General features: G+C 33.5%; 1 long non-coding RNA gene and 1 pseudogene across 1 annotated transcript; both read right to left on the reverse strand.

Moving 5' to 3' along the window:
- Positions 1–3,031: 3,031 nt before the first annotated feature.
- LOC120609265 (uncharacterized) lies at positions 3,032–27,092 on the reverse strand. The gene is made up of 3 exons (XR_005654713.1): positions 26,702–27,092; positions 5,292–5,366; positions 3,032–4,780 (listed from the first exon to the last, which is right to left on the reverse strand). It is a non-coding gene; the product is annotated as an uncharacterized LOC120609265 (long non-coding RNA).
- Positions 8,902–9,020, reverse strand: LOC120610131 (uncharacterized; annotated as a pseudogene).
- Position 27,093: the final 1 nt, after the last annotated feature.

Genomic DNA, 27,093 nt, shown 5'->3' on the forward strand with positions numbered 1-27,093 from the left:
TAAAAAAAAAATGGCCGAAACTGGGGTGGGGGGAGGGGTAGATGACTGGAGCGGCGGGATACACCGAAATATTAAATAATAAACTGGAGTCAATTTTTGTCTATTGTCTCACTTTTTTAAAATATACGTGGCATTTATCATCGAAAAGTTTTTAAGTTTATCATTAACAGTTTTCCGTTGTCTTAGAGTATGCTTTTGAAAATGTCAACCTGTAGCCATACACAAGATTTTCGCCATGCTTTAATAAAAGTACACTGAGGTATCCTTACTTTGTCTCTAGGGAATTTTCTTATTACTGTTTCTGTTGGTCTACACGATTCTTCCTGGAAAATGCAAATGAGAGGTAATCAACATTAGATGTGCTCATATATTTTGTGTTCATATGTCTTTATAAAACACAGGAGAAGAAATGTTCCATAAATACCAAAGGGATACCATCATGGAATGAGAAATGTGTTTACAAAATGGACTTTATTTTGCATTAAGCGTTATCTCCCTCTTCATTTCCATGCAAAGTCAAACATGCATGCACATCACAGAAGAAAGAGGATATAAATTTTTAATAACAAAAAAAAAAAAAAAAAAAAAAAAAAATGCTAGTTGGGAACGTGGATAGAGTTGTTTTGCGTTTTGATGTAATTTTTTGTTTTTCAGATTAAGAAATTGTATCCCTCTCTGTAGTATTCACGTTGTGACTTCATTCTTACTCATACATGTATATTCACCTACAACACCTTGCAAACTTGCATATACATTATGGAAGAATTGGAGTGTGTGTATTTTTTAACTGAATAAAGTTATTTGGCCCTCACCTTCTCTCTTCTCCCCTTTCTTCCTCCATCTGTATCACACAACCTCCGCCCACTCTCTTGCCATCTTTTTAGATTTTGAACATTGAGGTTAGCACAGCTTAAGAGAGTAAAACCAGAAGAAAAGATGATTAAAAGAAGGAGAGAAAATACAAACGAGAGAAAGTTAAATCATAGTTTAAAAAAGAATTCTTGAATATTTTGTACTTGAGAAAGATAGTTAATGGGGATAGGGCATCTAAATTAAAGCTTTAAATAGTTGATTCCTTTGAAGACCTGACTCTGCTATTTACTAGCTGAGAGCATTTAACCTGAGAGCTTCACAGAGTTATACAAGGCATAACTAACACAGTTAGTAGATTGAAGAGAGAAATCAACTCCATTGCACCCACAATGCGAATGATAGAAGAAATAATGATGGCGATAGTCACAAAGGTTTCATCTTGATTACACACATTTTTCTGCTTTTTAATATATAATTCATGGACATCGTGTCCTAAAGCAGATCACTTTAAGACAGTGAAATTTTTCCCTAAAAATAATATATAAGTGGGAATTACATTTCACTCTAGGGATTCACAACCTCTGAATCATAGAAAACACCATACTGTGATAAAGTTACAACATGATTATATATATGCATCTACAAAAATATAAGCATGTTTTAGTCATAGCTTGGTATATCATAAGCATTATATAAGTAGTAACTGTTACAATCATAATTAAAAAATTAAATGCTTAACTTGAAGAGCTAGAATCTCTTAGAAATGGTTCCTACTTTTTGCTGATCTCTCAGCTTAAATCCAGACTCTGTACCTCCACCAATAAAATCAAGTGCAAACAGAATTGGAAAAATTGAGATACCAAGAGTCTGGGTGATGTAGCTTAAAGTGGTCACACTCATTGGTCAAGAATAACATAGGTTGATTACTCTCTCCAATCTATCAAACAAGTGTTAGTTGAACATGAGCTTCAAGTATTATCCTTTCCCATGTTCTTCACAATGTTTTTTAAATTTAATATTTATTCAGCAGAAACTTTCTTGAATACCTATTATGTGTCAGAAACTATGCTATAATAAATAAGGCATGATCCTTCAAGGAGTCACCAGTTCAATGGAACATTCTTAAATATCAAATGATTCAACAGAGCAATTCTAAAGGTGGGATTTTAGACACTACAACAGGTCATGATAAGAATTTTTTAGGGTAGACATCCCTGCCAACTTCCTCTCAACTCACACTTCCTAGATGACCAAGCCTTTGAATGTGTTGCTATTTGTATTCAGTTTTTAAAGTTGGCATAAAGGGAAGAGAAGGAAGCTGAAAGAGACCCCATAATCAAGCCATTTTTTATTTCATTGATTTCTTAACAGGGGAAGGAACATAAAGGAAGGGCCAGATCACAGTAGAAAAGAGAGACATTATCCTGAGAGTCTGTTTTACATTTAGTGAATAAATCAACTGAGAGTAAGAAATATGTTCATAGACCATATGTCTTCACTTTAATCCTATCACCAAGACTGCCAGTGTTTCTCAAAACCATAACACGAGAGATATACAGAAGGAATTGTCCTGAAGAGAAAGGGCAGAGATCCAACAGATTTAAGTGAAAAAATGCCCCATGTGGACTGAAATTACATCACTGCTTTTTCTGCCTCTAGTAAAATTGAAGAACTAAAGAAAAATACTCATAGAGATCAACATTTAGGGGTCTTGGAATAAAACTCTAAGAATTCTCAATAAAGCTCTCCAGGCAATAACCAGCCCAGTCAATGTTTAATTAATTGCTTCAGTTTTAAATATAAATTTTAGGGAGCCAAGGAGAGCCAGAAATTCAAGAAAAGGCTCTAAAAATTAGATAGTTTGTGGTTAAAAAAAAAAAAACCCAAAAAACAAAAAGTAACTCCAAATAGAGTTTATACAGCAAGCAGAAGAAAGCAAACTATAGTAAGAAACTAGAATATCACCAGATAGATAAGAAAAGATATTGTATCTATGAAAGATCAGAAATGTTATAAAAAAAGGATATCCAGAGGCTAAGAATGCTAGAAAATTTAAAGTATGCTCTAAATGATTCAATAAACTGTTTTGAAAATAAAATTGTAAAAAAGTCTCCCCAAAATAGAAAAAGATCAAAAATAAAAAGCAGAAAAATACAAAAATTAAAATCTTACATCTAATTATGAGTTCCAGAAAATAAAACTTAAATTATTAAATAAATAATACAGAAATAAAGAAAACATAAAGAAATGGACAAATCACAAATGTATAATGCTATGAATTTTCTCAACGTGAATTCACCCATGTAATCACCACAGAGGTCAAAAAGTTGCCAGCACCTCAGAAAACACCCTCATGCCTCTCCCAATCACTACACACTCTCCCCCTCCCCAGAGGTAATTACTTTCCTGACTTCTATTCACCATAAATTAGTTCAGCCATTTTTCTTATTACAATATACGGCGAAATCATACAGCATGGTTGTGTGCTTTCATGTATTTATTCATTTAGCGTTACATTATCCATTTTCTTGCATAGCAATAGATAATTATTTTTAAATTGCTGTGAATTTTTACCTTGTATGAATATACCATGATGTACTTATCCTTTCTATTATTGATGGACAGTTGAACAGCTTCCAGTCTGGGGTAACCATAAATAATGCTGTTATGAGTATTCATAAACATGTCTTTTGTTGCACATATGCACACATCTATGTTAGCTCTATACCTAGGAGTGAACCTGCTCAGTCATATGATTGTGTATATTTACTTTTAGCATATATCGCCAAATTGTCTCTAAAGTGATTATACTAATTTGCATTCTGACCAGCAACATATGAGAGTGCTAGTGGTTCCACATGCACACCAATGCTTGACACTGTGGTTAAATTTGCATTCTATTATTTAATAATGAGGTTGAGCAGCCATCTATATACTCATTAGCTAGTTGGATTCTCTTTTGTGAGGTGTCTGAGACTTTTGCCCATTTTTCAATTTGATTGTCATTGATTTACAGGAGTTCTTTGGATATAGCATTCTGGATATGAGTTCTTTGTAGATGAAATGTGTTTTAAATATATTTTCCACCTTTGTGGTTTGCCTCTTCAATCTCTTCTCAGTTTTATTGAGGCATAATTGATACACAAAAAATTGTCCGTGATTCATGTATACAATTTGATGAGTCTGCACGTATGTGTATATTCATGATATTATTACCCCATCAAAGTAATAAATATATCACTGCCAAAGACCCCTTTTGTGTCCCTTTGTGGTTTGATTTGTTTTGTGATAAGAACACTTAACATGAGATCTACCCTCTTAACAAAATTTTAGATGCAAGATACCACGTTGTTAACTATCGGCACTATGCTGTCCAGTGCACCTCTGGAACTTACTCAACTTATGTAGCTGTAACCTCATACCCACTGAACAACAGCTCCTCATGTCCCTCTCCCTCCACCCCCCGGTAACCACCATTCTATTATCTACTTCTATATGTTTGACTATTTTAGATGCCTCATATGAGAGGAAACATGCAGTCCTTTTGTGACTAACTTATTTCACTTAGCATAATGTCTGTCAGTTCCGTCAATGTTGTCCAAGTTGTAGGATTTCCATTAATAATATCTTTTGATGAACTGAACTTTTAAATTCTAATGTAGCCCAATCTATTAATTTCCTTTAGAGTTAGCGTCTTTTTACATTGTTTAAGAATTAAGTTGCCATATTGAGAAGGATCTTTTCATATGTTATTTTCCAGAAGTGTTGTTGCTTACTTTTCACATTTAGAAGTAGAAGTTGCTTCATTTATTTGACACGGAGATATTCAATTTGCCAAACATTATTTACTGGAAAGACAGCTCCTTCATTATTGTTCTATAGAACCACCTTTTTCATAAATCAAGTGTCCACATAAATATGATCCATTTCCAACTCTCTTCTGGCCAATTGTTCTATTTCTGTATACCTGCATCAATAAGACAGTATTAATTATTTCATATATGTCTTAATATATGATGAGAACTTCTTCCCACCTTTTCCTTCTTATTCTTTCAAATTGTTGTGTATACTCTTGGCTCTTTGTGAACATAAATCTACCATCTTATTAATACTATCTTATTTGTTTTTTGTTTTTCCTACCTTTTCTGTGCTACTTTTTCTCCCCTTTCTTTCTTCTTTTGAATTGATTGGGTGTTTTACTATTTTTTTTCTGTCTTTTATCACCTTGCTATTTATTTATTTATTTATTCTTTAGTCTTCTTTAAGTGCTTTGCCAATAGTTTCTTTATTCACATTTTACTTATTAGTGCCTAATATATTAGTATTTTATCCTTCTCCTGGACAATGAAAACACTTTAATTCAGTTCAATCCCATCTTTCCTGACTTATGTACTATATATTTTAATTGTTGTTCATGTATTTTCATTCTCTTCATATTTTAACTCCAAAAGACATTGTCATTACTGTTTTATACATACATAATCAGTTCAGATTTACTTGCTTCCATGATGTCTCCAATTATCAGCTTCTATCTGGGATCCTTTTTCTTCTGCCTAAAAAAAAAAAAAAATACTCTTTATTATGTCCTTTAGTATGGATTTGCTGGTGATGAAATTTTTTCAGTTTTTGTTTGACTAGAGATAGATTTGTTTCACCTTCATTACTGAAGGATATTTTCATTTACTATAGAATTCCACGTTAGTGGTTATTTTCTTGAACCACATTGAAGATATCTTTATGTCATCTCTGGCTTCCATTCTTTCCGTTGAGAAGTCACAGCTATCTATCCAATTTTTGTTCCTTTGAGGGTAATATGTCTTATTAAAAAAAAAAACACTTTATAAAAATTTTGTATTATTCAATTATATTGAAAACAATATTATATTAGTATCAGGTGTACGATGTAGTAATTAGACATTGATATAACTTACAAAGTGATCACCCTGATAAATCTAGTACCTATTTGACACCATACAAAGTTATTACAAATTATTGATTATACTCCTTATGCTATACATCCTCATGACTATTTCGTAACTACCAATTTGTACTTCTTAATCCCTTCTCCTTTTTCACTCGCCCCTCCAATCACCCTCCCAACTGGCAACCATCAAAATATTCTCCATATCTATGAGTTTGTTTGTGTATTTTGTTCTTTAGATTCCACATGTAAGTGCAGTCATATGGCATTTGTCTTTCTCTGTCTGACTTACTCTACTCAGCACAATACCTTCTAGGTCCATCCTTGTTGCAGATAGAAAGATTTCATTCTTTTTTATGGCTGAGTAATATTACATTGTAAATATGTGTAACCTCTTTATCCATTCATCCACTGATGGACATTTAGGTCGCCTCCATATCTTGGCTGTTGTAAATAATGCTGCAGTGAACACAAGGATGCACATGTCCCTTTATAGTAGTGTTTTGAGTTTCTTCCGATAAATACCCAGAAGCAGAATTAATGGGTCCTTCTTGGTCTCTTGTTATACCCTTTGTTTTAAAGTCTATTTTGTCTGGTATAAGTATTGCTGCCCCATCTATTTGTTTGTTTCCATTTTCATGAAATATCTTTTTCCATCCCTTTACTTTCAGTCTGTGTGTGTCTTTTGATCTGAAGAGAGTCTCTTCTAGGCAGCATATGTAAGGGTCTTGTTTTCTCATCCATTCAGACACCTTATGTCTTTTGATTAGAGCATTTAATCCACTTACTTTTAAAGTAATTATTAATAGATATGTAATTATTGCCATTTTATTACTCATATTTTTGATCTTTTGTTTTCTTCTTTTTCTTAAAGAAGTACCTTTAACATTTCTTATAATACTGGTTTGGTGGTGAGAAACTCCTTTAGTTTTTCTTGTCTGGGAAGCTCTTTATCTGTCCTTCAATTCTAAATGATAGTTTTGCTGGGTAGTCTTGGTTGTAGGTCCTTGCTTTTCATCACTTTGACTATTTCATGCCAACCTCTTCTGGCACACAAAGTTTCTATTAAGAAATCAGCTGACAGTCTTCTGGGAACTCTCTTGCAGGTAACTAACTGCTTTTCTCTTGCTGCTTTTAAGATTCTCTCTTTGTCTTTAATCTTTGACATTTTAATTATGATGCGTCTCAGTGGACTTGTTTGGGTTCATCTTGTTTGGAACTCTCTGTGCTTCCTGGGCTTTTATGTCTATTTCTTTCACCAGGTTAGGAGAGTTTTCTGTCATTATTTCTTCAAATTGGTTTTCAATTCCTTGCTCTCTCTCTTCTCCTTCCAGTACCCCTAGGATGCGAATGTCAGTATGCTTGATGTTGTCCCAAAGGCCCTTAAACTACCCTCATTTTTTTGTATTCTTTTTTTAAAATTAAGTTTATTGGGGTAACATTGGTTAATCCAATTATATAATTTTAATTTATATAATTTAATTTGACATCTGTATATTCTATTGTGTTTACCACCCAAAGTCGTTTCCTTCAGCTACCATATATTTGATCCCCTTTACCCACTTCACCCTCTCCCTCCCCCAAATATAACCCCCTTTAATCATCTACCTACCCACTCCTCTCCCACCTCCTACCCTCTAGTAACCACTAGTCTACAGTCCATGTCCATGAGTCTCTGTTTGTCCTGTTCATTTGTTGCTTTTAGATTTCTATTCCACATATAAGTGATAACATGTGATTTTCAACTTTTTTTGTCTGGATAATTTCACTTAGCATGATTACCTCGAGGCCCATCCATGTATTCTTTTTTCTTGTCACTGTTCTAATTGGGAGTTTTCTTCTATCTTATTTTCCAAATTGCTGATTTGATTCTCTGCTTCACCTAATCTACTGTTGATTCCCTCTAATGTACTCTTCATTTCAGTTATTGCATTCTTCATTTCTGACTGGTTCTTTTTTACATTTTCTATCTCTTTGTTAAAGTACTCACTGAGTTCATGTACTCTTCCACTAAATTCATTGTGCATCCTTATAACCAGTGTTTTAAACTCTGGATCTGTTAGATTGCTTGTCTCCATCTTATTTAGTTCTTTTTCTGGAGCTTTGTTCTGTTTTCATTTGAGACATGTTTCTTTGTCTCCCCATTTTGGCTGTCTCCTTGTGCTTGTTTCTATATATTAGGTAAGGCTGCTATATCTCCTGGTCTTAGTAGAGTGGCCTTATGTAGTAGGCATCCTGTGGGTCCCAGTAGCACAGTCTCCCTGGTCACCTGAGTTGGGTGCTCCAGATATGTCCCTGTGTAGGTTGTGTGTGCCCTCCTGTTACAGTTGATCCTTGGTTGCTATTTGTACATAAATAAGAGGGATTGACTCTTGGTTGGTTGTGAGGACTGGCTGTGACTATAGTGGAGAAGCTGTTGTTCAGTGTCTGACCCTCCAGAAAAGGGTTTGCTTTAGTGGGGCTCTGGTGTTTGCCCAGTCTGCCCTCTGGGTATGTTGTCCTCGGATGTGGACCCAGGTGGTTCTCTGGCTCAGTCCGAAGCTGGCCACCAGGTGTGCTGGTCCCAGGGCTTTCGGAAGGGGCCCTGCTGCCACAGGCAATGTCTGGTTGTAGCTTATGCTCTACCTGGGGCCATCTGTTCTTTAGATTCCACATATAAGTGAAATTATGTCGTATTTGTCTTTCTCTGTCTGACTTATTTCACTTAGCATAATACTCTCTAGGTCCCTCCATGTCATTGCAAATGGTAAGATTTATTTATTTTACAGCTGAGTAATATTCTATTTTACATATGTACTATATCTACTCCATCCAACTGTCCATTGATGGACACTTAGGTTGCTTTCATATCTTGGCTATTATAAATAGCACTGCAGTGAACATGGTAGTGCCTATATCTTTTTGAATTAGTGTTTTGGTTTTCTTTAGATAAATACCCAGAAGTGAAATTGCTGGGTCATATGGTAGTTCTATTTTAAATTTTTTGAGAAGCCTCCAAACTGTTTTCCATAGTAGCTATACCAATTTACAGTCCTACCAACAATGTATGAGCGTTCCCTTTTCCCCACATCCTCACCTACATTTGCTGTTTTTTGATTTATCGATGATAGCCATTTTGACAAGTGTGAGGTGATATCTCACTGCGTTGTTGTTGTTGTTGTTGTTTTTACCTACAGCACCTGGTTGTCCTAGGTAGTCTCCCATCCAAATACTAATCAGGCCCAACCCTGCTTAGCTTCTAAGATCAGACGAGATTGGGCTTGTTCAGGGTAGCATGGCTGTACACTCACTGTGGTTTTAATTTGCATTTCTCTGATGATTAGCAACACTGAGTATCTTTTCATATATCTGTTGATCAACTTATTCTAGTTTGACGTGTTTAATCTCTTGTTAAACCCATCAACTTCTCAATTTTAGTTATATTTTTTTCAGTCCTAAATTACTATTTGATATTTTTAATAGACTCCAACCGTCAGGTGAAATTCTCCATATTTTCCTTCATTTTCTTGACTATATTAATCATTTTTATTTTAAATTCTCTGCTAACTCTAATATATGAATCACTTGTAGGGATATTTCTATCATTTTTTAAATCCAGTTTTTGGTTATTTGGACCTTCTTATTGCATGCCTCATAATATTAACTAGATACCAGACCTCGTGAATTAAAAATGTAAAGGTTTTGAATGACACTATCTCTTTCCTGAGCCAGTTGAATTTCTTCTGGCAGACACATGTGGTATAAGTGGATAATCATAATACTGTCTAGGTTTGGCTTTAGGCTTTGTTAAAGATGATCTATTTTTTTGTCCTCACTCCTAAGATATGGCTTATCTGTGATCTCTTCTAAAAGTCTACGGTATATAGATAGTTTCTTTACTTTTACCAATTTTTACCTCCATCTTCTGTCTCCCTAGCACCCTACAACTTCTGAATCTCTGTTCATGTCTTTAGTGTCAAAGATGCTCCTTTATACTAGGTTTATTGAATTTCATCCTATGAACATAATCTTTGCAATTGGCAAATGTCTTGAGGAAAGATGGCATGCAGGTTTTTGGAGTCACTTTCCTTTGATTCTCTCTGCTGTGGAATTTTGTTCCTCAAGTTCCATTTGTTTGTCTCCTCAGCCCCATGGGACCAAGTCTTCCTTTTATGAACATGTTTGCATATGCTAAAAATTGACAAAATCACTCAGGGAAAGAAGCCAAGAGTTTATCAAAACTGATAAAAGAAATTTACAAAGTACCAGACAGAATTTCTAGAAAATAAAAATATAGTAATTTAACACTAAAACTCACAAATTGTATTAAACTGTGTATTAGAAACTCATGAAGAAGTAACTGTAAAGTGGAAAACAGATCTGAAGATATTTCCTGAACACAGCATTGAGTCGAAAAGATAAAAACAATGAAAAAGATTAAAATATAAGGAAGAGTGGGAATTCTAGCACATGTCTAATCAGAGTCCTTGAAGAAAAGAACAGGGAAAGTACTGGAGAGGTAATACTTGAAAAAACAATGTCTAAAAGATGTCTATAACTGATGAAAAGACACCAATCTTCAGATTCAGGAAGTCCAGCAAATCCAAAATAAGACATATGGAAAGACATCTATACCTAGAGACAGTATGGCAAAACTGAACAATACACATGCACAGAGGGTGGGAAAGGAGGAGAAGGAAGAAGAAGAGGAGGAGGAGGAGGAGGAGGAGAAAAAGAAGGAAAGAAAGAATAAGGAGGAAAAAAAATATTAAATGCAGCCAGAAAAAAAATAAGACATTATATTAAAAAGAGCAACAATTAGGCTGAATGATGACTTCTCAAGGGCACAAAAGCACATTGCCCATAAAAGACTGAAAGAATATACTAATAACCTAACTGTATATTAAGCAAAAATATCTTTTAACATCAAGAACAAACTAAATATATTTTTAAGACAAAATCTGAAAATGTTTACAATCAATCAACCCTTATTCAAGAAACGTTTAAAACTTAGTTTAAAAAGAAAGACAATGATTCTAAGAGTAAAATCTGAGAGTGAGAAGGGATCGCGAGCAAAAACAAAGAAAAGTAAACATGTAGATAAGTCTAAAGAAACACTGACTGTATAAAACAATAATAACAATGTCTAATTTTTAATAGTAAAAATCAATATAGTAATAAAATTCTAGATCCTGGATAACAATAACATATCAGAGGGGACTGATTTCAATTAAAGCATTCTATGGTCTTGCTATTCCTTACAAATATCATAAAGATAGTGATAACATGTAGATTCTGTTGACTTAAATATGCTTGATTAAATATAAAGGGTACTTTCTTAAAAAGGTACTTTTTAAAAATTTTCCAAACTAGTAGGAGAAGGAACAAAACCCAGACACAACAAGAGAGACTAAAATCAAGCACACTAGAGGAAATTGAAGGATCAGACATGTGCAGCTATGGTAGTATATAGTAAACACAGCACAACTCCTAGCCAGATGAATATAAGCCCTCACACTAAAGATCTATTTACCAGAGTTCCTATTACCCAATACTCATATCCAGCTTTCAACAAAAAATGATGAGGTGTGCTAAAAGGCAAGGAAGAAAAAGACAGTCTGAAGAAAAAGTAATTAAAAAAAAAATAGACTTATGTAGATATAGAAGAGTTTTAGGGATTTCGAATAACCATGATTAATAGAGATTTAATGGAAATGGTTAATAATATGCAAGAATAGATGAGTAATGTAAGTAGATTGAAACTCTAAGAAAGAATCAAATAAAAATTTCAAAAATAAAAATCATTATAGTAGAAATAATGAATGCTTTTTAAAGGCTTACCAATAGACTAAACATGACTGAAGAAAGAGTCAGTGATTGAAGATACATCAATAGAAACTTTTCAAACTAAAATGTAGAGAAAAAAATGAAAAATATTGGAGCAGAACATCTGAAAACTGTGGGATAAAGACAAAAGTTGTAACATATGTATAATAGGAATACCAGAACAAGAAAAAGGAGAAAGGAGAAGATTTAAAGTAATAATGGCTGAGAATTTTTCAGGTTGTGATAGACACCAAATTACAGATACAGGAAGTTCAGAGAACATCAAGCAAGATAAATACCAAAATAATTACACCTACACATATCATATTCAAACTGCAGAAAACCAAAGATAAAGAGAAAATCTTGAAAGAAGTCAGAGGACAAAACACCTTACCTAAAGAAGAACAAGGATAAGAATTACATAGGACTGTTCTGCAGAAATCATGAAGCAAGAAAAAGTAAAACAAGATATTTTGTGTTGAAAGAAAAAAAAACTAAACTAGACTCTCAGAAAAACAAAATCTGAGTTTGATGCTTGTAGACCTGACTTGCAAGAAATGTTAGAAGAAATTTTTCAGAGAGAAGAAAAATTATATAGGTCAGAAACTTTATGAATCTACATAAAGAAAAGAAGAGTATTAGAGAAGGAATAAATGAAGGTAAAATAAACTTTCTATTTTTCTTATTTTTAATTGATATAATAGACATTATTCAAAACAAGAAAGCAACAATGTATTGAGTGATTACAGCTTATGCATAAGTGAAAGGAACATCAGTAATGTCATCAGGAATGGAAGGGAAGCATTGGGAATATTCTGTTATAAGGTACATGCACTAATCAGGGAGTGGTACACAGTTTTTTGAAAGTGAACTTGAAATAGTTACAAATGTGTACTGAAAACTCTAGGGTATCCACTAAACATGTTTTTAAATGAAATATAATTGATCATTAAGAGAGGAGGGGGAAAATGGTATCATAAAATGCTCAATTAAAACCAGAGAAAGCAGAAAAAGAGAAAAGAGGGGAAGATTTTTAAAAAGAAACAAAGAACAAGTGCAACAAATAGAAAACAATTATAAACATGATACATATTAATCCAATTATATCAATAATCACTTTTAATGTGAATGTTCTAAATACACAAATCAAAAGTCAAAAGCTGATAGAATGAATAAAACAAAAAACAAGACCTGACTTTATATTGTGTATAAAAAATTCACTTTAGGTACAAAGGCACAGATAGATTAAAACTAAAAGATGGAGAAGGACTCACAATGCTAATATAAATCAAAAGGAAACTGGAGTGGTTTCAGTAATATCAGACAGATTTGACTTCAAAACAAGGAAAATTATCAGTGGTAAAGTGGTGTATAAATAAAGATAAAGGGGACAATTACAGCTTATGCATAAGTGAAAGGAACATCAGTAATGTCATCAGGAATGGAAGGGAAGCATTGGGAATATTCTGTTATAAGGTACATGCAAAAAAAAAAAGTGCTTAGAAGGATATTTATAGCATTGAATGCACATATTTAAAAAGAAGAAAGATCTAAAATCAATAATCTAGGTTTCCAACCTAGGAAACTAGGGAAAGAAGAGCAATAGAAACATAAAGTAAGTGGAAGAAAAGAAATAAGAAAATAAGACAGAAATCAATGAAACCGAAAAAAAATAAAATAAAACAATAGACAAAGTCAACAAAACTAAAAGCTGATTCTTTGAAAGAAATCAGAGAAAATCTAAATAAATGGAGAAATATCCCATTTCAAGGATAAGAAAAATCAATATTGTTAAGATGTTTGGTCTTCCTAACCAAATATCTTAACATCTTCCCAGCCAAACATTCCCAACCTGATCTATAGATTCAATGGAATTCTAATCAAAATTACAGCAAGTTATTTTGTGGATATCAACAAACTTAAAGTTTACGTGGAAATTCAAGACTTAAAAAAGTCAACAAAATACTAAAGAGGAAAAATAAAGTAGGAGGACTGACACAACTTGGCTTCAAGACTTACTATAAAGACACAGTAATTGAAAAGTGTTTTATTGGCAAACGAATAGACAAATAGATCAATAGAACAGAATAGAGAGCCCAGTAATAGATACACACAGATACATACACCTGATCTTGACAAAAGAGCAAAGGCATTTCAATGGAGAAAAGCTAGTCTTTGAATAAATTGTGCTGGAACAATGACATCTACATGAAAGAGAGAAAGGAAAGAAAAGAAGGAAGGAAAGAAGGGAGGGAGTTAAGAAAAAAGAATCTAGACATAGACCTTGTAAACTGTAACTCAAAATGGATCATAGATCTAAATGTAAAGTGCAAAATGAGACTATAAAAATTCTAGAGTGTAACACAAGAGAAAATCTAGGTGACACTAGTTATGGCAATGACTTTTCAAATTCAACACCAAAAACATGATTCATAAAAGGAAAAATTTGATGTCAGACTTCATTAAAATTTAGAAGTATACACTATTAAGAGACTTGAAAAAACAAACCTGGGAGAAAAAATGTTCTGGGAGAAATTATTTCCAAAACATGTATCTGATAAAGGACTTTTATTCAAATACACAATTAAGAAAACAAACAACTCGATTAAAACGTGAGCTAAAATATAAATAAATACCTCACCAGAAGGTATTAGCATATGAGAAGATTCTCAACATATATGTCATTAGAGAAATATCTATTAAAATGACAATGAGACACCACTACACATCTATTAGAATGTCTCAAATCCAAACACTGACAAAACCAAATACTGCAGAAGGCATGGAGCAAAAGAAACTCTCACTTACCGGTGGGAATGCAAGTGGTATAACCACTTTAGAAGATTGTTTTGCAGTTTTTTACAAAGCTAAACATGGTCTTACTATATAATCCAGGAGTTGCCCTCCTACGTATTTACCCAAATGAATTGAAAAGTTATGTCCACACAAAATCTATACTTGAATGTTTATAGCATCTTTATTCAGAATTGCCCCAAACTGGAAGCAACCAAGATGTTCTTCAAGGGGTAAATAAACTGATGAACAAACTATAGTACATTCATGTAATAGAATATTGTTTAGCAATGAAATTAACTGCTAAGCCAGAGACCTGGAAGAATCTTAAATGTATGTGAAGCTAATCTGAACATGGCTATGGTTTCCAGTAAAATTTTGAGTTGGAGTGTGATAGAAAATATTCATATATACATATCATGTCCTAACTTTGATGAAAATGCTTCTAAATTTAAGCATTAATAAGTTTTTATGGGTTTTGCATTGATGTCACCTATGATATTAAATAATTTCTCATCTTGGTTTGCTAAAGGTTTATTTTTTTTATGAGTAGATTTTGAGTATCATTAGTTTTTCCTCTTCATTGACCAAATGGTCATATTTTTAATTTGATTTGTTAATCTTGCGAGTTACATTGATAGAATTTTAGTTGTTGAACCACTGTTAAATTTTTAATATAAACTTGGTCATGATATGTTTTTTAGTATATTTTTTGATTCACTTTGTCAGTACAGTGTGTTTATATCCATGTTCACAAGTAAAATTTGGCTATAATTTTTTATTGACCATATATGGCCTCATACAAATATGGGATCATATTTCCTTTTTTAAAGTGACCTTTTCAATAGTTTATGTAAGATAGTGATTAGTTGTTCTTTGAAAGTTTGTAAGAACTACCTATAAATCTATCTAGGGATGGCATCTTTATTGTAGAAGGTATGAATTTTAATACTGATTAGAATTTTTGGACAGTTATTTGTTTGCTCAGATTTTAAAAGCTTTTTTAATTTATATTTTCCTAGGAAATAATCTATTTCATCAAAGTTTCATAAATTTCTTGAACATAGTCATTTAAATTATTCTCCTAGGATAATTTAAGTCTATTTATAGTTATTTTTAGCCTTATTGTAGCTATTTTTCCCATTTTATCTTTTGTTTGCCTTCTCTCTCTTTATATTGATCTATTTATTCTTTTAATAAAAAAAACTTTTGGTGGTATTATTTTTTTCTCGTTTTGTTAAATAATTAAATTCTCTTTCATACTTATTATTTTCTTTATATTCTCTGGGCTTATGCGATATTATTTTTAGCTTCATGAGTTAAGTATTTAGCTTATTTATTTTTCATATTTCTTATGTTCTAATATGGAAATAGAGGGATACAAATTTCCCTCTAAACTCCACTTTAACTGCATCTCACTAATTATATATAAGTAATGATTTCATTGCCTTTCATTTAAAATTTTTTCATAATTTCCATTTTGATTTCTTATTTGGATCTTCAGTTGTTTAGCGGTGAGGATATTGTTTTCTAGGTTAATTTTTAAACTATCTTTTGTATTGGTTTCTAATTTAATTTCTTGTTCAGAGAACACTGTTTCTATATTATCATTTTTAAAAGTGTTGATTCGTTTGTGTCTCAATGTATAATCAATTTTTGTAAATATTTTGTGCATGCTTGAAAAGAACATATTTTCCATGTTGGATGCAAAGTATTACATATACTTATTTATATTTAAATCTAGGTCTACATGTACATTTTTAAAACCTTTTTTTTTTTCTGTTTGAGCAATCAATTTCTGAAAATACATTAAATCTTCATCTATGGCTTTAAATTGCCTATTTCTGTCCTCAGTTATATTTTCTATATGCATGTTGAGTTATAAAGTTAGATAAAGCAAAGTTTGTGATTGAGATAGATTTTTATTGTTATCATCATGAAATATTCTTCTGTTGTTCTTAATAATTTCACACTAAACTATTTTGTCTGATATTATCTTTGTGAAGCTGGGTCTCCTTGAGTATTCATTTCTATCTCATTACTTTCAATCTTTCATTGTGCTATTATTTTTAGATGTCTCCAATAAACAGAATAAAGTTGATTTTAAAATTTTGAATCTTCTTCTTTTCACTTAATAATCCTTAATTATCATACTTTCTTAAATATATTCCTTTTTCTATTATGTCTAGAGTTAATATTTCATTCCCCAAACATGACAAAAAACTTTTCATGCTTTTACTTCCCTTCGATATTCTCCTGTATATAATGCCTGCCATATTGATATGTTTCAGTTGCTGTGACTGAAAAGAATTACCCCAGTATTTAATGTTATAAAACAACCAATTTTTAAGCTTTTGGATTTTACGGATCAGAAATTCAGACAGGCACAAAGAGGATGACTTGTCTCTGTTCTATAATGTCTGATGCCTCAGTTGGAAGACTCAAAGGCTGGCCACTGAAATAATCCAACGATTCATTTACTCAGAAGTCTGGTGGTGGATGCTGGCTGAGACATGCATTTCCTTTCCACATGGGCCTCTCTATATGCCTCTCTTTGTAAGCTAGTTTAGGTTTCCTTGCAGCGTGGTGGCTGATTTCACCAGAGCAATGTCCCAATAAGAGAGAACCAGGCTGAAGCTGTATCCTTATGCCCAACCCTCAGAAGTCACATAGGATCACATCTGTGCACTCTCTTGGTCAAAGCAGTCACAAGCTTGCCCAGCTTCAAAGGGAGGAGAAATAGATTACACCTTTTGATGGGGAGAGGCAAGTTTCTGGAAAAGCACACAGAACTGAAATATTCCTATGTTCATTTTTGGAAAATACAATCTCACATCAATATCATTTAAAATATATATGCCAGACTGCTATTAAGAACAGTTTTGTAAACATTTAAACAATAATAACTTTTACTAATTAAATGTCCACCTTTTTTTTTTTTTAATTTCATTGCCTCTTCTTCCCAGAGTGCTCCTTTAACAGTTTGCTCAAAGAAGATCTGTGGGTAAAAAGTTTTTGAGTATTTGGGATGCCTTAAAATATTCTTTTCTCACCATTTAATTTGAAAGATGCTTTGGCTAACAAGAAAATTCTGGGTTCAAAAGTCCTTAACATTTTGAAGATATTGATGCATTTTTTTTTCTTGCATCTGATATTGCTGATGAGAATCTAATGATTCTCATTCCTTTCGTAGGTTATCGCTAATAACTTTTTGGATTGCCTCTTTTTTCCAAGATTTATTCAGGTGTAATTGACAAATAAAAATTGTATATATTTAAAGTGTACAACATGATGTTTTGATATATATACATTGTGAAATGTTTACCACAATGAAGCTAAATAATGCATCCATCGTCTCACATAATAGTTACTTCTTTTTGGAGAGCACAATTAAGATCTGTTCTTTTAGAATGTCTTCATTCTTGATTTTCTAAAATTTGACTACAATCTGTCCATACTTCGCTATAATATTTAATATGTCTTAATTTATCCTACTAGGAAGGATCATTTCAATTTAAGAACTCATGTCTTTCATATTTTTATTCCCCTCCATCTTTGTATTTTCCTGGGATTCTTCATGGATGCTAATGCTTTTGGATTGATCCTTTATGTCTCTCAATATTTCATTCAAATTTCTATTATTCCAGTATATCCTAGTGTTTGAAAAATGGACTCTGGAACCAGATGCTGGATTCAAATCCTGACTTTCCTATTTACTAGGTGTGTGACCTTGAGTGAGTTGTTAATCCTTCCTGTGCCTTATATTTCTCATCGGTACAATAAAAATAATAATAACCCATTATTATTATTAAAAATAATAATAATCTTTCCTGTGCCTTATATTTCTCATCGGTACAATAAAAATAATAATAACCCATTCCTGACAGGCTTGTTTTGAGAATTATCAGTTTTAGATCTGTAAAGAACTTAGAACAATGCCTTGAACATAGTAAGTACTATATAGGTTAGCTATTCTTATCTTTCTTCTTATTTCCTTTCTGTTGCTCAACATATCAACTTACACCACCAGTTTTCAGCTATGTCTACTTTGCTCTTCAGCCCATGTACTGAGTTTTATTTTCAACAATTATATTTTTCATTTCTAAAACCCTTGATTATGTTTTGAGAAACCATTTGTCCTTGCTTTATGTATCAAATTCCCTCTTATCTGAGAATATTAATTTTATTTATTAATTATTAGTTGTTTCATTGAGTGTGAATTTTCCTATTTTTCTTTCAGAGTTTACAATCCTTAAATGGCTAGTGATAATTGACTGTGACCCCATCTTTGTGGTTGTGATTTCCTCCTTGTCTTCAGTGCAGCCTCCTTGGTAGGAAAGATGAAAACAAGTTGCTCAGGGTTGTGGTCTGTATTATACAGAAGATGGTGGGCCAAAGATGGGCTACCAATCTTGGTACCTGAGTTTCTTATTTTCTGGCTGCCTCTCATTGCTACCCAGTAATATCAGCTGTATTCCTCCAACTCAAGACCTGCTTCTGGAGAGTAAACACCTGTACTGGAGCACCTGGCTTTTCATCATATTTTATTACTGTACATCATTTTATCTGTTCTCCATTCTGGACCTAGGGTCAAACACAGAAGTTGGCACATAGTAGATGCCCAATAAGTGTTTATTGAATGCACAAAGAAAGGAGAAAAAAAAAACTGATTCAATTTTAAAATCTGCCATAGCTTGTTTTGAGACTTTAAGGAAGTTACTTCAGCATACATTTATTACATGCCTCTACTAGGTACTTTATATACATTATCTCATTTAATTTTTAGCACAATTCAATGAAGTGGGTTGTATTCATTAGAGTATAAGTTCAGCTACTGTTATAGAGACCCAACAATTCAGAGGCCTATGGTTGGTAGGCATTATTTCTCTCATGTAACAATCTAGGATTAAGTAATGTAGGATTGGTATGGAGACTTACAGTGTCAGGGAACCAAACTCTTTTTGTTCACTTTTCAGTCATTTTTAGTTTGCTACCCTTGTTCTATGGCCAAAGGTGATGCACCACTATATTTTGATTCTAGTCAGTAAGGAAGGGAGAGGGAGAAGGAGAGGGCACGATTTTTCAGTTTAAGGGCATGACTTAGGATCTATACACAACTCTTCTGCTCATGTCTCATCAAGCAGTCACATGACCTAACTGCAAGGGAGGCTGAAACTATATTTTGAGCAGCCCTGTGCCTCACTAAAATTGAGAGTTCTATTACTATAGAAGAAGGCAAGAATGGATATTTGAGACCATTACTGTTTATTTTTTTAATTGAATCTAAGGATACAATTAAAATTGAATTGAATCTAAGGATATTAAAAACCTTTCAATTAAATTGTGACAGTGCTTTCTTATCACTTAGAATTTTTATTGTGTACTTACTGAAATAGAACTTTTTGATTTATTGACATAAACTCAATTGTATATCTATTCTGTGCATACATATAAAAAGGAATATGTAAGCAAATCATTAAAGGTATTTAATTTTTTTTCTCCAAATTCAGAGCCTGACTATTCTCACCTTAACTCAGAAGCGTAAATATGAGTTTTTCTATTCAGTGTCATCCTCTGTACCATAAATGCTCCTGATGCAGCATTTCTTTAAAAAGTGCTCCACTCTTATCACTAGGGTTTTCTTACGAAAGCTGACCCTTAGTTTGCCATTTTTTATAACATCTATGACTAAGAGAAACTATTAACTTAGAATTGATTCTGGACAGCTATGGATCTAACTAAAAATTGGGATTTTTATGAGTATAGTAGAAGGATAAAATGGATATTAAGGGACAACTAGCAGTCTCTGCAACATGGTTATCATTTCCATATCATATACACAAGGTAAATGAAACCTAGAGAATAGACTAATTTGCCCAATAATATCAAATTATGAAGTCAAGAGACTGGAATTAAGTCCATGTGTTTCCAGCTTTACAAAACTACTCTGAAACACAAATCTAGTTTTGACAAGGCTTTGAGGAAATTAGCATACTCATATACTGTTTGTGGAAGTATAAATCACTACATTTTAGAGAGGGTGACTTAGCAGTACCTGTCAAAATTTAAATATGCTTCTCTTTAAACTAAACAGTTATTCTAGGAATTTAGTCAATAGAAATATCAGTACAAATGTGCAGATACACAAAGGGGATCTACATGATTCATTTCTGCAGGCTTTAAATAGAAACTGGTGTTGCAAATAAGGAGGGATGGTGGCAGGTACATTGAAATCTCAGAGCTAGCAGTGGCAATATTGTTGTTGGTGCAAGCCACAGTATCTATAAACCAGCAGTCACAGCAGTGATGCTCCCACTAGATCAGTTCTGTGGTGGGATTTAGGAAGTTTGTTGTGGCTGATCAGTCTCTACCATGAGATTCTGAATTGCCAAGTATTTTTCAGTAAATTCCTTTTTTCCTTAAACTGTTACATTGGTTTCTACCATTTGTAACTGAAAACTGAAACTGATAGTACTGGCCTCATTTATTTTCCTTTAAACTGCCAAGTTGTTACTACCTTAGGTGTTCTTTCTGCCATGATCTCACAGGGCCGATTCTTTTGTAGCACCAAGGATTTAGGTCAAATGTCACTTTGTGGAAATAGACCAGATCTCCCATCCTAAGAAGTTATACACTCAAACTTTTCACTCTTTACCAAATCTCCATGTTTTATTGTATTCACAGAACTTATCACTAGGTGAAATTATTTACTTCACATTTGTTTTCTTATTTATTTCTCCCCTTCCCCACAAATAGAAACTGCAGATTACTTTGCCTAGAAAAGTGCCTGGCACATAGTATAGGCACAATAATTTTTGCTGAATGAATAAATAAATGAATGAAATTTTTATCTTTGTTTTGAATATCATGAAATTGGGAACATCCTTCAAATATGCATTAATAGGAAATTAGTTAAATAAATTGGGAACAACTATGCAATAGAATATTATACATCTATTATAAAGATGAAGTACATTTTAAATGTCTTAATATAGAAAGAATTTCACAACATATTGATGAGTAAAACAGTGTAAATGAACGTATATTATAAGGTGATGTTTAATATGCCTAGAAAAAAATATAGGAAGATATTAAGCAAATTGTTGAGTAGTTAACTCAGTATAATCAGAATACTAAGGTGAAAAGAAAACTCTCCACTTCTTGCTCTAAATTTTTTTGTATTTTTTGCAAGAATCATGTATGCTTAAGTCTTTTGGTTTCAAAAAACAAACTAGTTTGAAAAATATTGATTTATTGGAAAATACTTTGATATGGTATCCTTTGTAATGAAAGGATATTAAAGGTCAGGAATGATACTGGGTCTCAGAAACTTCCAGAAACAGATATCAAAAATTTCAGATCTCTTTCCATGAATCTCTTATCTTGGCTTTTCTTTGCATGTCAACTTCGCTCTATCTCACTGCTATGCTTCTGTAACCCAAGTCTAGAGCTGGAGATAGTGGCTACACACTAGAGAAAGCTGCGCTTTGCAGCTTCATTGAAGACTGCTTAGAACCATCTAAAGAGCCCATGCACTTACCTGTAGTTTGTCCTATAGTAATAAGTGAGATGGTTTATAAAGAACCACATGTGGCATTCAAACTAATGCTCTGAGTTCTCTTTCCTCAACAGAATACATTTGGAATACTGTAAATGATGCAAGATTCTAGTAGCAACCATACACGGTGAAAGCTTTTACATTGTCATCAGGGTAATTAACTCTGTCTTCTAGATCATCTATGTCTTTATGTTCACATAATCTGCAGGTAACAGTTCATCTTTAAGCATTGCTGAGAAGCTTTCCACAAACTTGATTTGAAACTGGTATGTAACTCTAAATAGAGACTGCCAACAGCTGTAGTATTATATCTTTACTCAATAAACCTTGGTTAAATCTTAATCACATTTATTTAGACAGTTGATATTTTTGCCCATCAAAGTCCATAAGAGACTGTTTTTAATGCTGTTGATGTATTAGTCAGAGTAGACTTCCTGCTGGTTTATTTTCTTTCAGTGTCTTAACAGAGTAGAGAATTATTGCTTTCTCAAGTCCCAGTCCCATGTGGGTTAACAAACAGGGTCAGGGGGTTCTGCTCCATCCAGTCATTCAGGGACTTTGGTTTTTTACATCCAGTGATCCCACCTCCCCAGAAGGACTCAGAGTCCTCTGAATTCTCCTCATCTGCCCTTCATAAAAAGAAAATTAGAAAGAATAAAGAAGCCAACACCTACTCTTAATCACCTCAACATGAAAATGATACACATAACTTCTCACATCGGTGACATCTAGACATACGACTCCATCTAGAAACAAAGAGAGCTGAGAAATATAGTCTAGCTATGTGCTCAGGAAGAACAGAAGGAAATGGACATTGGTATTTGCTATTCATTTCTATTACAGTTAATAATATAATAAACAGCTTATTGTATTTTTCAGACATTTATCACTAACAGTCACCTCCTCTTAGCATGAATAATACAATGACTGCACAACTGTTTTAGCAGGCACACATTCTGCATTTGTTGATGCTCCTTTGGTTGCAAATATCAGAAATCCAATGCAAACTAGGTCAAATAAAAAGGATTTATTTGCTCACATATGCAAATCTTAGATAGTGGAGGGATAGAGCCAAACTCAGGGATTACTGGAATAACAATGGAGTTCTCTCTCTTTGTTGCTGATCTCTGTCTTTTGCTTTGTGTAACTGCTTCCTTCTTTAAAACCAAGACTATGTGTTAGGAGACATGTACACAGATCCAAACATCTCTCTAATCAGTTCTAGAAAGAACAACAAACATCTCTCTAAACAGTTCTAGAAAGCCCAGGAGCCATTCCCAATGTTCAATGTGATCCTCTTAACTTTGAGCTTGGTCTTATCAGGTGTAATCTTGTGCCCATGTGAATTGAGGTGAGTAGAAATGATAACATGCTATCCTGGTAGTAATTTATCATTTCATCACCATAAAGGGAGTCCCAGTTCTCTCTTTGCTATTGCCATGGTAAAGGCAATGATTCTATCAATACTTAAGATTAGAAGTTCTGGCAGAATAATGAAGCTACAGAAGATCTATAATCTCTGGGGTATTTGGCACCCTTTCAACAGCTATGAAGCAAAAATAAGACTTTTTATTAGAAGGTGAAAAGACATACTTGAACCATTTAGCACATTACTGTACTAAATTGATTTAGAAAACGTTTTCACACAGTTAAAATATGTACCTCACAAAAGGGACTACCAGCAATCCTCCAACATAACCATTCCCCTCTACCTCTCGAGCCTCTGTTGGTTAGCAACTTTTTTCTTAAAGGACCGATAATAAATATTTTAGGTTTGCCATATGGTCATATAACTCTATGGATCTCTGTCGCAACTACTCTGCTATTGTAGTAAAAAAGCAACTATATACAAAACCAAAAACACAAGCAAGAAAAGAAAAACTGGTCATCATCAAAATTACAAACTTTTGTTATTCAAAGGGCACCAAAAATAAAGTTAAAAAAAAAAAAACCCTACAGAATGAAAGAAAATATCCGCAAATTATATTCCTGATAAGGTACTTACATCTACAATATATAAAATATGATTACAACTCAATAATAAAAAAACAAACAATCCAACTGAAAAATGGGTAAAGAATCTGTATAAACATTTCTACAGAGAAGATATACAAATGGCCGATAAGCTCATGAAAAGATACTTAATAACTTTAGTTATTAGAAAAACACAAATCAAAGCCTTAATAAGATAATCAATTCACAACCACCAGGATGGCTATAATAAAAAAGATAGTAACAACTATTGACTAGGATGTGGAGAACTCAGAACCTTCATGAACTGCTAGTGGAAATGTAAAATGGTGCAGCCACTTTGCAAAATAGTCTTTGGAAAATAGCAGTTTCTCAAATGGTGAAACACAGGGTTATCATATAACCCAATAATTTTATTCCAAAGTATATACCCAAGAGAAATGAAAACATATATCCACACAAAAACTTGTAGGCAAATGTTTATAGAAGGATTACTCGCAGTAGCCAAAAGATGGAAACAACACAAGTGTCCATCAACTGATGGACAAACAACATGTGGTGTATCATACAATGGAATATTATTTGGCCATAAAAAAGAATTAAATACTAATACATGCTACAACTAAAATGAACCTTGGAAACATTTTGCTAAGTGAAAGAAGCTACAAAGGACCACATATTATATGATTCCATTTATATGAAAAGGCTAGAATAGGCAAATCTATAGAGACAGAAAACAGATTAGTGATTGCCTAGGTCTTGGCTGTGGAAGGAGATGGGGATTTGGAGACAATGCCTAAGGGATATGGAGTTTCTTTTCATGGTAATGAAAATGTTCTAAATTGATTGTGGTGCTAGACATATGATTCTGTTAATATAATAAATGCCAATGAATTGTATACTTTAAATGAGCGAATTATATGGCATGTGAATTATATGTCAATAAAGCTGGTTTTTTATTTGAAAAAAAACATGTAGCCATAGACAATAGGTAAAATGGGCAGGAGTGTATTCCAATAAAATGTTATTTATAAAAACAGTGGCTGGCCATGGGCAACAGTTTTCTGACCTCTGTTCTAGAGAAACAGAATCTCAAATATTTTAGCTGGGCACTGGCTTACTAGAAAAATACTACCTTTCCTAGCCTCTCTTGCAGAAACTTGCGTACAACCTTTGGAACTGTCCTTCAATAGGAGAGGTATGCTAATTCTTTGAATCCCTCTGTCTTTCCTGTTCACTGGAATGGCTAGAGTCATCTCGGACAATGCAACAACTTTGGAAAATAGAAGCCACATATAATGGATCAAAAAGATAGCAGAAGTCTGGAATCTTCACCCCATGAATCATCACACCAACCAAACTAAATTCATCCATATTTCTTGAGAGAAAATAATAAAATTCATGTCATGTTTAAATAACTTTTATTTTGGAGCTGTCACTCTGTGCTCACAGCTGAACCTTGTTCCAATTACTAAAAGCCCTCAAGGAATTAAAAAAATTATGCCTTCTGGAGGGGCTCAAGTGGATGTTACTGACATTCAACATCCAATTCTATGGACATAGTCATACAATTCTGTCTTTTTTTTAAAACATCATTTTATTCTTACATTTGAGCCTAGCCAAGAGGCCAAGAAGTGATTACAACATTTCATTCTTAATCTTTGATCTAGTGTCTTATAACTATTTGGGTTCATATCTGTAAGAAAAATATAGGAAGATAGCTTTTCTGATTAACTAATCCTTTGTAACTTTTAAAAATATCAAGTATCATAAATACAAACAGCACCATATAGAATAGAGATAGAAGAGAGAATGGAACCTTTATTTTGCAGAGTTTGAAAAAATTGCTTAAAGCTGTACCCCAGAGAAGGCAGAATAAAAATATCTCTTCATACTTGTTCTCCTGAATTTCAAATGCCCCAAACTCCCTTCCCCTTTTTCTAGAAGGAAAACTTTCAATTGTCACATTTCTATATAAAAGTGAATGAAATACATCAAAACATTTCTACTTACTTCTTGTGAAGATTGCTGACCCAAAATTGTTTTTTGATACAAGCTACAAAAAAATCCAATGCTTTTCCAAACAACAGGATTTCTCTGTTAATTCTATCAAGGGCTGTCATTTGTCAAAATGTGACAACATGTCTTTGTCTTCATTATAATGGCAGGCAATTAAGAATGTTTTATCACGGCCAATTTATTTTTCTATATTAAAAGGATATTACAGCAGATATGTAAAATATAAGGTAGGATAAAATGACTAAATGGCCACTCTTTAACTATTATCAGTTAATTTTGATGTATTTGTTAGTACTTTTTTGTGTGCATAATGTTTTTACAAAACTATGACCTTAGTAGCCTTCAACCGTTGAGGACTTGTTAATGTAGACATAAGATCAAAGGATTGGTTGTCATCATATTATAAAGAAATGAAAACCAGTAGAAACTATCGATTTGGTAGACAAGTCCAAGATAATAGTTGTCAGCTCTTATTTAAGGCCAAAGACTATTTTGTGATGGTGACAGGCTTCGAGTTGTCTGAACAATCCTCAAATTACAAGTGTCTGACAGGAATTTAAAACTGTTTACCAGAGCCCAACAAAAACCAGTGCCAGTTTCCCCGGTTAACCTGTGCTACGATGGCAGCGAGAAAGAACCGTGCATGTGCAAAGTCAAGGAGACCAAGCGAAATTTCAGGTCATCGTGTTGGGGAAGGTGACTCAGGCAAACAGTTTGGTCTTGTGTCCAGCGTAAAGAGCACCGTGGCTGTGACCTGGTCCCACTCCCTGGGCAACAGGATGCTGAGCTGAAGATTAACAGCCCTTGTAGAAGTGGCTTACCAGAATGCCAAGCACCAGGTTTGGACTTTTCCAAATGGAAGCACCACGCAAGAGGGTGAAAGCACAGGTCCTGCAGCCAAACTGACGGGGTTAGACCAGCTCCACCAAATACTAGCTCTATGATCTTGGACAAATCAATGGCTCTCTCTTAGCCTGTTTCTCCTTATATAAAATGGAAATGATACTATTTATCTCTCCTAGGTTTGTTGTGAAGAAAGGATTAAATGGCATGGCAATGCTAGTGTTAAGCACAATGCCTGACGCGTACTATAACGAGCTGGTTGTCATAAGGTCCAAAACCTTAACCACCGCCAGCGTCCCTATCGGCCCTGCTTCCGGGAGTCCCTTCACTTCCCTCAGCCGATCGCAGATCCCTCCGCGGTCCCGTCACT

This window comes from Pteropus medius, unplaced genomic scaffold (assembly GCF_902729225.1).
Source record: "Pteropus medius unplaced genomic scaffold, Ma_sr-lr_union100, whole genome shotgun sequence".
Classification (NCBI taxonomy): domain Eukaryota; kingdom Metazoa; phylum Chordata; class Mammalia; order Chiroptera; family Pteropodidae; genus Pteropus; species Pteropus medius.